The sequence below is a fragment of the Hipposideros armiger genome, unplaced genomic scaffold (genome assembly GCF_001890085.2).
Source record: "Hipposideros armiger isolate ML-2016 unplaced genomic scaffold, ASM189008v1 scaffold_50, whole genome shotgun sequence".
Lineage (NCBI taxonomy): Eukaryota > Metazoa > Chordata > Mammalia > Chiroptera > Hipposideridae > Hipposideros > Hipposideros armiger.
In genome coordinates, this window is record NW_017731400.1 from 1,629,660 (window position 1) to 1,640,682 (window position 11,023).

General features: G+C 37.0%; 1 pseudogene; it reads left to right on the top strand.

Moving 5' to 3' along the window:
* The window catches only part of LOC109381636 (transcription factor BTF3-like), a 3,768-nt pseudogene extending 932 nt beyond the window's left edge, over positions 1-2,836 (top strand).
* The last annotated feature ends 8,187 nt before the right edge of the window (positions 2,837-11,023 follow it).

Genomic DNA, 11,023 nt, shown 5'->3' on the forward strand with positions numbered 1-11,023 from the left:
ACACACACACACACACATATATTGGGTTGTTGGAAAAGTCATGACGCATTTTTGCAACAAAAAACATAGAAAAATATGTCATGACTCTTCCCACAATCATATATATATATGTATATATATGTATATATACATATATATATATATACATATATATATATATGTGTGTATATATATATATGTATATATGTATATAGACCAAAAAATGTATACATAGTTTAAGAAAGGAAAACTATATTAAAATTGTAAGAGTCAAGATACACTGATAACAAAAGACGAATACAAGTCATGTGTATACATTTTTTGGCACTTCCATATATAATCACCCCACTTGCTTAGAGAACTCTAGTTCCTATCGTCCTCATTCCCACAGTTTCCGACAAACTGACAGACGTACCAGCCTGCCATGCTCTGTTAGTGTCCAATCCTGGGGCATATGGTGCCCTGCAAAATATCCTAAGGCTTGTGAATGGATTATTTTCCTCTCAGTCAACAAGTCCTGGTGGTTTCAAATATCACTTATGAAAGGCCATGGAATGGTAAAATCAAAACAAAAAATAAACATTTTATTCTCCTTTTTTAAATCATGAACATCTTGACTCCATACAAAGATGTTTTTCTTTTGACTTACTAGTAGTTAAACTTCATTCAAAAGATACATTCAGCTGAAAAAAAAATTCTATCATCAAAATGAAACATAAAAGCAGAGGGGAAAAAAAGACCCAGGGCCTTTTATTCTTGTGAAGGTCAAATTATTCTTTGAAACAGTATACCTAAGTGTTCTTCAAAACCCCAGATTTCAGGGTCAGTTAAAGTTTTTTTCAGTACCAAATATTTTACTTGAAGTGTAATGACAGGCTGATTACCCAATGTTTTCATTAATTTTATATAATAACTGAAGTATAAAATGGTATATTTTTCACAAAAAGCAGGGAGGCTTTGTGTGGTATATAGTGGATAATGTATGCATGCATTTTAAAATAATCTGGTTAAAACATCTGTCCAGCACTATTTATGCATAGCCTGTTGTCTTCAGGATCTGTTCCTCCCTGAATGTGTGGGGACGATGTAGCTTTGCCTTAAGAATGCTAGCTACAGGGTCACATAGGTCTCCAGTGTCTGAGATGGGAGTGGGCATGGCCTCTGTGCTTATAACCACAGTTTGATAAATAAGAAAACGTCCATTTGGAAGTTTTTTTCATGATAAATAATTTGAAAATAACACCGAATTAGTATAAATCAAATAAAGCAACCACAACGCAAACAAAAAGGGACCTGAGCGGGCGAAAATAAGGGGTCTGAACCCAACCGAAGGTAGATGAGCCCAGAATTCCATGAGTGCAAGATTGTGTATGTGTGGCGAGTTTCGGTGAACTTCTTGTGGACTTTGGGATTTTCACGTTGGAGCTAATTAGAGAGGATGATAGTAAATAAAGCTATGCCCCAGTTTTGGGTCTATTGGAAATAGACAGGTAAATGTAGTATGGTCCTACCTCAAAGGAAAGAAAGAGCTAAAGCCTTCACATGTGTAGCAAACATTCCTATTTGATCAGGGTATTGTTTTGGTTTTGTTTTCCTGCTGACCCAGAACACGGCCTTTGGCTCCTTCTCAACGTGGCACCTCCAGCCTTGCTTGTCAGTCACTGGAGTTGACCTATCAAATGAAAGTGACTTGCCACCTATGCTAAAGCAACTTTCACCTTCATAGGGGAGCAGCAAAACCAGTAAATCGCTACAACATATGGCAGCATGTGGTTTTTTGAAAGTAATGTAACAATAAAACATGCTTAGAGAACAATGATTTCTGACCAGGCGACAGCTGAAGCCTTCATCAGTGGAGTGGCTTTGAGTCAAATAAGTAGTTTTAGAGCATAAAAGTAGAAAATAGATGGAAGGAGGTCAGAGTTGTTTTTTATTATCAATATGAAAATATATTATTTGGGCTTGGATTTTAGAAGGCTGCTATTTGTGCAATCATGTTTTAAATCAAGGGGGAGAAAACGTTTCAATAAATGGCTAAGATAACTAAAATATTCATGCTTTCCTAAGAGTGACTTATAGTCTACAAATGTAGCACTGAAGGGTGAACTTCAGAATTTGGTAATTCTCTATTTCTAAATGTAGGCAGTATTGTTTATAAGAGTACTATTTCTTTTTTTATGGCAGTTACATAATCAGGTGTTTCTATGATTAAAAAAGTATTGAAATGTTGTTCTCACAAAAACAAAGTAAAACACTCTCCGGCTGCCGTCTTGCATCCCCGTGTGTGTGCGCACTTTTTCTCAACTGGTCGGTCCATGACCCTCCAGTGCCAAACTTCATCCCGCACGTGGCTCCGTTTCCTCAACAACAAGATGAAAGAAACTCATGAACCAGAAGAACCTCACCAAACTGCAGGCACCAGTGTGCATTGGTGGGAAAGGAACTACTCACAGAAAGAAGGTGGTTCACAGAGCAGCAGCAGCAGATGATGATAAAAAAACTTCAGTTCTCCCTAAAGAAATAAGGGGTAAACACTATCTCTGGTATTGAAGAGGTAAATACGTTCACAAACCAGAACAATGATCCACTTTAGCAACCCTAACATTCAGGTCTCCCTGGCAGCAAACACTTCCACCATCACAGGCCACGCTGAGACCAGGCAGCTGACAGAAACTCTACCGGGATCTTAAACCAGCTTGGTGCAGACAGTCTGACTAGTTTACGGAGGCTGCCTAAAGCTATGCCCAAACCATCTAGGGTTGGAAAAGCACCACTTGCTACCGGAGAGGAGGAGGATGGTGAAGTTCCACATCTTGTGGAGAATGTTGATGAGGCTTCCAAGAGTGAAGCAAACTGAATTGAGTCAACTTCTGAAGAAGATAAAACTTGAAGAAGTTAGCTGCTATTTTATATTATGACTGCTTTTAACATTTTGTTTATAGATCTGATAAAATCTCGATCTCTAATATTTTGAAGCCCAACCCCCTTGGACACTGCAGTTCTTTTCAGTTTTTGCTTAGACACAGATCATTCTTTGTGGCTAATTAGAGTGAAAAGAAGCTTGGAAATAAAGTTTGAAAAAAAGGTTAATAAAGTTCTTTGCCTAGTAAAATAAAAGTAAATCACATAAGCAATTACATTTTTAACAAAGGATTTATTTGTAGGGCATTTTAAAAATGTATGCAATTTATAACTGAAACATTCATTTCATATGAGCATGAGGGCAATCTTTACTTCGTATAAATGTATTTATGTTTGAAGTTAAAAAAAAAAAGTAAGAGCTAGGAAAGTCTAAATTCTGGGCTTAGATATGAATAAATACATATCTTGGCCCGCTCAAGCATGTGGTGACTTGTGCTTCAAATAAAGCTTCATATACAATGGACAGAATACTCCAATGAGCAGAAAAGAGTCAATTCCAGCAACCCTGGTACTTCCTAGCAGTGCCCACTCTTGGCTATAAGAAAATTCAGCTTAAGAAAACTTTCTGGAAGCAGACTAAGGCTGAATCCCACGGCACCACTCAGTATTGTTCTCTTTATTTATTTTGTTTTTTGTTTGTTTGTTTGCTTGGTCCATAGGGAAAGCGTTCAATGTGGTGAAAGACTAAAATCGTTACATGCAGAATAAAGAATTTTTTGAACTCTAATGAACTTGTGGTTTAAACTGCATATTGTTATTATATGAGTTTCCTGTGCCATACAAATTAAAATAAACTGGGTGACTTAAAACAACAAAAATGTATTCTCTCACAGTTCTGGAGACCAGAAATTCAAAATCAAGGTGTTGGCACAATTGGTTCCTTCTGGAGGCTTTGAGGGAGAATCAGCTCCAGGCCCGATCCAGATTCCGGTGGCTCCAAGGGTTCATTGGCTTGGGGAGGCATCCCTCCAATCTCTGCCTCCTTCACATGGCCTCCTCTGTGTCCTGTCTTCTTCTCATCTCTTCTCTTACAAGGACACTTGGCATTGGTAGAGGGCCCACTCTAATCCAGGATGATCTCATCTCCACAACGTTAAATTAATTACATCTGCAAAGACCCTTTCCCCATTAAGATCACATGTCCAAATGAAGAATATTCACAGGTTCTGGGTGAACATATCTTTTTTTTTGGGGGGGGGCATCATTCAGCTAGCGGCAGTCATGTTCTGTTGTTTTCCCCATTATTCACATTGTTAGAGTAGCTGATTCTTCCCCTTTTCTATGATATTAGATAAAATTAAAAATAACTTGTGACTCAACAATGCAAATCACTCCCATGATTTTGTTTGGTTTTGTTAATTGATATAAATTTCATGCATCTTCCCCCTGATTATAGGATATTGTTCTAAATCAACAGAAAGCTTAATTTCATCTTATTCCTAAAATTCTTCAAACATGATTCTAGCTGAAATTTAAAATCTGTCTATTTATTTACTTTTAATTAATTAATTATTGTAGTTATGTATTCCCAGAAGACAATGCCCATCTATTGAATTGTTAGTGCCACAGATAACATGATATAGTTAAAATAAAACGTACAACCTTTAGCCAGTGATGGATCTGGCTGTGATTCTCAGCTCATAGCTTAGCACTTTCAATCTATTTGATTTAAAATAAGTTATTCAACCTTTTTTAGTCCGTTTGCTCATCTGTAAAGTGGAGACACTAAGACCTATGCATTTATAATGAGGATTAGACATACTATAGATAAGTCACCTAGTACAAAGCATAGCACAGTTTATCTACTTTATGAATGATAACTATTACTTACTGTAGACTTTGTATATAAAACAAAGAAAGAAAATTCTGATTGTTAACTCATTCATTAATTTAAATGCTGAACGGAATAGTCTCTGGCCTAAGGTAGGTCTGGGGGTGTGTGGTGTAATATGAGTTGCCCGCCTGACATCATGTCCTCACAGTTTCCTCGTGGGTCTGCTTCCCCTCCTCTGGTTCTTATCTATTAGTAAGGCTGGTCTCCTCACTCTCCCCTGAACACATGACTCTCTTTCCTGCCAACCATCTTGCTCACACTGTTTGACTACTTGGAAATACTCTCCTTCCTTCTCTGTTATCCATACCTGCTTCCTGTGTATGACCCAAGAGAGGTCACATGTTTTTTCTGAAGATGTCTACCATGTTATGCTCAAACCTGTGTTCTGCTTTGAAATTTTAAAATTCTTTAATTCTGTACTCATTTTGACACTTGACATATACTGCCTCGCAGGGTTAGAAGATGTAAGTTAGGTGTTTCAAACGATCAAATGAAAGTTTTATGAAGTCAAAAATGGTAATTAAGTTTCCTAGTGCTTCTATTTTGCACTCTGAAGTTAATTGAATTGTTCTTGCAGGTTCAAGCCTAACCTCAGATACGTGTTTCCTTAAAATAAAATTAAATTCACTCCAATCTACCATCATCCATATTGGTGGCAAATTTAAGTCTGGTAATTATTGGAGCTCCCTCCTTCATGGTCATTCAATCCTCCAGAAACACTAATGGAGAGAAACATTTGGCTCCTCTAGTGTTTGGTCTGCCCTAGTTACCCTTAAAAGACCATTATCCATGCCCACATAGTCTATGCAATCTAGAAACTCCAGTGTCACCTAGACGATGTTTCCATAGCTTAAAGCCTAAAGTTCGGTTTAGCTAGTTTCCTAAATTCAAACTACCACTTTGTGTTACAAGAAAGTGGTTCTTGAATCCCAAATCTTCATGGATCTCAAAAACCACTATCCTTTCTTTTAGCTTGGAAACATCTTCCTTTGTCAATTCCCAACCTTTCTTCCTTCAAAGGCATCTGTCCCTCTCTTACCTTCAAATCCAATAAATTCTCTTCGTTGAGCTAACACTTACAATTGGCAGAAAAAGAAATTGTCTTCAAGATTCTTGTTTTCAACCTTACATCCCTACCTTACATGGGTCACACTACTTAATTCAACTGGAAGTAAAGAAAAAACAAAATCATAGGATACAATACACTTTAATGTTGAAACATTTTTTTCTTTCCAACTGTAAGCATCCGTTAAAACAGATTATCTGATTTTTGTCTCAAAGACTTGTGGAGCACACTTATCAATGATCAAAGCATGTGACATCTGGGGAACCAACTGGAAAATAAATTATTTCAAGGGAAAGAAGATCCCAAAATAAAAGTTGGATGTGGAAGCTATCCTTCTAATTATATGGGAAGAGGTGAGTGGGAGTTAGTTACACAAAGTATTTGTCTCTCAGATTTGTCCTCTAGCTCAGCTGCCATGATCTGAGACCCAGAATGAGAAGGGACTGAATGTAAAAACTGAGAGAAGGCTATTTTAAATACCCTATAATATATTGGAAGCACCTGGGAGTATTGCTTTAGGATCCTCTTAACATAGTTGAGAGAGAACATGAGTTTAGAATATTGAGGACTCTAAAAAATAATTATGCCTTTGGCCCAGTGAGACTTTGGCACAGTATGAAAACAAGCCCTTGACATGGAGGTGTCCTCACTAAGCATGTCTTAGTAACATCTACTGCAGCCAAGACTTTGATAGACACATGGGGGCCAGGTGATTCTTACAGTGTTGGTTAAGTTCTCAGGACTTTGTTGAAATGGGAGAAGGTGCCAATAGCTATAATTATGGTAACTGGAGTAATGATGAGCCCATATGCATCCTCACTGAATACTATTTATTATCAGAACCCATGGCAAATACCATTCCTATAACCTGCAAAACATTAAGATATTTGAGAAGCAGAATTATTTAAAGGGAATCAGGGAGGAGGAAGATGATATTTCCTAGAAGGTAATTTCTAAAAATATGTGGACTCATTCTCTGGACTTTCAGAATTGTATGTGTGGGGATGTGATGGATAATACTTTGAAAAGGGCTAGAATTCCACATATATTTGCTGTCGGGGCTACAGCTGGACAAATATTCTAACAGTGATCCTTGCCCCAGAGTCCCTGGAGTCAATACCATGAAAACATCAGTTACATTTATAACTCTCCTTGTGATAACATGTATTCAATACAGACTTGATTTGATCAGTTGTACAACTTACTTCAATTACCTTGACTAATTGTTTGTTGTTCTTTTTTTAAACCAGGTATGATCTTACACTCTCTTCATTTCTTTTTTTTTTTTTTAAAGATTTTTATTGGGGAGTTGAGGGGATGGGAAAAGCGTTGAGGAATAGGGGAAGGGGAACAGACAAGTTGCTGTTGTTTTGTTCTTCTTCAGTCTAGTTGTGGAGGACATTGCTTCACTCGCCCAAGTTGGCACCATCATTGTGCTCTTCCCTGGCGAGGCAGATCAGTCGCCGGCTTCTGGACAGCCGCTCACTGCAGCTGCTGGCCGCTCACGCTGGCTGCTGGCTACACATGGTAGCCCATGGCAACCCACTGCCACAGGGGCTGCAGCCTACGCTGTCGCAGGCGACTCACAGCAGCCCAGCTCCAGGTCGAGCTGTTGTTCAGCATCTTAGCTGTAGAGGGCAGTGTCACTGGCCCTCATATGTGGGATCTGAACCGGGGCCCTCTGGCGTCCCAAGCCAGTTCTTAACCATCGCCGCTGCACCACTTGGCCGGCCCACCTTGACTAATTGTTAAATAAGTTGGCTTCTAAATACTGAGTTAAGACTGCAGATTCCTAACACAGGAAACCAGTTTCCTGAGAGCATGTCAAGATGTGAAAAACTTCTTCAGAACTAGAAGTTAAAACATTATTAACAAGGGTGCTTTTACAGCATCTTTAACTGCAAAGTTATAATATTGAAACCTATAGTGTTTTCTAAATATCAGCCGTTTCCTTAAATATACCCTATCAAATCCTAATCCATCAATCAAGATACTCAACTGGAGATGGCCTACTACTTTTAAATAAGGTTGACAAACTCTGTATATTATATCCTTACTTTAAATATTCATTACACATATTACATACAAAAGACTTTTAAAGTTCTATAATAACAATTTTCAAATTGCTTTTAGTTAACATACCTCAAATTAATTTTGCATCGTACCATTTTTTTCAATATATGTCTATCAGTATCCCCAAGCAAATATTTCTCTATGGAATCAATTTTGCACAATAGATATACTTCTAACTTGACCTAAGTTTTTGGAAATCTTGATAATTAAATCCTTATTAAAGATACCCCTGGGGCAATACAGATTATATACAATTATTTTGGCACACAGGAAATAAATATATAGATATGATACATTAAATATAACATAACATGTGTGCTTTATATATTATATATTTAATGCACGTTATATATATATGTCTATATAAGATATAACTCAAAAGGTCTGGACACATGAGATATGAACCTATCAAAATAATTAACAATACAATAAAGACGACTCTAAGAATTAAAAAAGCAATAAGCATGATAATAATTGATCAGAATGACTGGGGAATAGGTGGAGGTCCCCATGGTCTCTGAGTGTCAAGGAAAACTTTTTAGACAAAGCTGTTTCTGAGGATAGTTACAGGGCATATACAAATGGCTAACACTTAAGTATTAAGTAAGCAAGTGTGTTCCCAGTAGGATGAAACTTTAGAATAAGAGAAGGTACACATTAAACTGTCACTTGCCAAGGCAAACATTCTCCCAGATCATTCTATGTTAAGCTTTGGTCTCTGAGGACTTTTTGGATTAAAAAATAAAGATCTGTCAGCATTCATATATTTAAAAAGTATATAGTGTTTTCTCTCCATGCAATTTCTATTTCCTCTATTTACATTAGTAATGGAACTGATGTTACCCTCAGATAAGTCAATGAAGATCAGAACATTATTTGATTTGAGTAGATAGATCTTAGTGTCACCACAGAAGGAAAAAATGACCATATAATACTGTACCTATTACTGTCTGTCTCCCCATTTACATACACATTGCTTAGAAGAGAACTCTTTAAACTTTTCATTTTCAGAACTCCTAATGGCAGAGCAAAAATTAAGTAAATATGTGTCCAGAGAGATGAGAGAAAGAGATAGTGGCTAAGGACTTAAACTGCAGGACTTCATGGGAGGGAATATCATTGATGCCTCTTTTATCTCAAAACTTGAAATAAGCAGTGCATTCTCTATTATATATGTGTGCATATTTAACAAATAATACTTTTATATGGCTAACAGATTGATACATTTATTTTCCTCTCCAAAATCTTTCTGTAAATTTGATGTGCCAGGAGGATAAGCCATATTTATGTCATAGCTTCATATAGCCTATGACACACTGTTTCAATTACCCAGTAGGCAATTTAATGTAAATACAGTAAACCTCTTTTTCATTATATAAAAATTAGAATACTTGATGAAAATGGAGTATTTTTGTAAATATTCACCTTTTTAAGGATTAATCTTATGGAGTGGCCCACACACAACTGTGGCAATCTTGACCCAAGTCTCCCTCACTTCAGAATTTTAGGTGGGGCTTGAAACACAGTCATCTGACAGAAAGTAACTTTACTAGGACAGCCTCTGAGGAAGAGTAGCAGGAAACAGCATGTGACTCCTGATCTTTTAGGATAAAGATCAGTCTAGAAAGGAATGTTAAGGTACTAAGTATCATTTTCTCAGTTTGCTTCTTGGTTCTTATATACCACTGTGCTTTGTTTGAGAAAGCAGAATTTAGTCAGTGAAAGAATAGTTTTTGTTAAAATGTGTTATGTCCATAAGCACAAAGTGCTCGTAATAGCTATCCAGAGCAGAGACAATTAGCTCATTGAGCTTGGATTCTACACCAACAGTTGACATAGTAAAAATCTTTTTGGAATTGTTCTTTGTTCAGATTAAGCATACAAAAACCAGAGAAAATGCCAAAGCTAAAATAATAAAATGCAAAAATAGAGTACCACCAGCTTCCTAGGGTGATTAGTTAGGTAAGACAGAGAAAGGATAGCTTTAATGTTTGATAGGTGTCATCAAAAATGTATCCATAAACAGAAGGTAATAACAGTGCGGTGGAATCTTCAATGTGTACTATTGTACTCTTGGTCTATAAATCTCCAAGTTAATGCAGTTGCTTTATCTTAATAGGTGACACCAGGATACTCATAGAAAACTATGAGGTGAACTGAAAACACCCCTATATTTATATTGTATAAAGTATACAATATGAGATAGAAACACAAAGAGACAGCACTGTCATGGATTTATCATATTTTGGGCCTCAAAACTACATTTTCAGAAGTGAAAGATTTCTCTCTATTGTAAATGTAAGATAAATTTTGGGAAAGAGTCATGCTCTACTTTGGTAATAGTATGAATCCTCTCCCTTGACTTACCTGACATAATTTCTGCTACATAGTGTGTGCTCATCAAAAATGTGTTGACTAGATAAGTTTACACATACACACACAGAGATGCACACAAAGCTACCAGTTCAAGTTGAACAAACACCTTTATGTAAAATGCAGCAAACTAGAAACCCAGTCATCGACTTCCCTAATTTGATAAATTAGGGAGACAATTACAATGAAATCAGGCCATCAAGCTTGAGTATCTAAAGAGGAATCTGAAGTGTGTAGTTCGAAACCAGTGTAAGCCTAGAGAAGACCTTTTCAGGGAAGTTATTGTTTCTTTACCTGGCTCCTTAAGTCCTACTCATAACTAGATCTGAAATAGTCCTGTACACTAAAAAAAAAAAAAAAGAAAGTTATTTTAGGTCGCACAAGCAAAAGTTCAGAACAAACTTTAGCCCACTGACTGATAAGCCCCACGCCATGCACAATGAGAGTTTTTGACACTACTTCTTGTTACTGATTTCCTCACTACCAGAACATGAGCTCACATGGTAAGCATCCTCTGGGAGAGTACCTGTGTAGTACAGCAGTGTTGCCCAGCATAAAAGTCCAAGTAATGGAATCACTGGACATTCAATCAGAAAACAATCTTGAACGCTAGCCCCTTTTGTTACAGAGGAAGAACCTACAGCTTAAACAGGTGAAATGACTTGGCTGATGCCAACCCACATCATAGTGACCAACACTAGCCTAGACTGAAAAGTCTTGAGAAAACTACCGAGGTGATTCTAAGACACATTACTGATTATCTTATTTTAAATTAA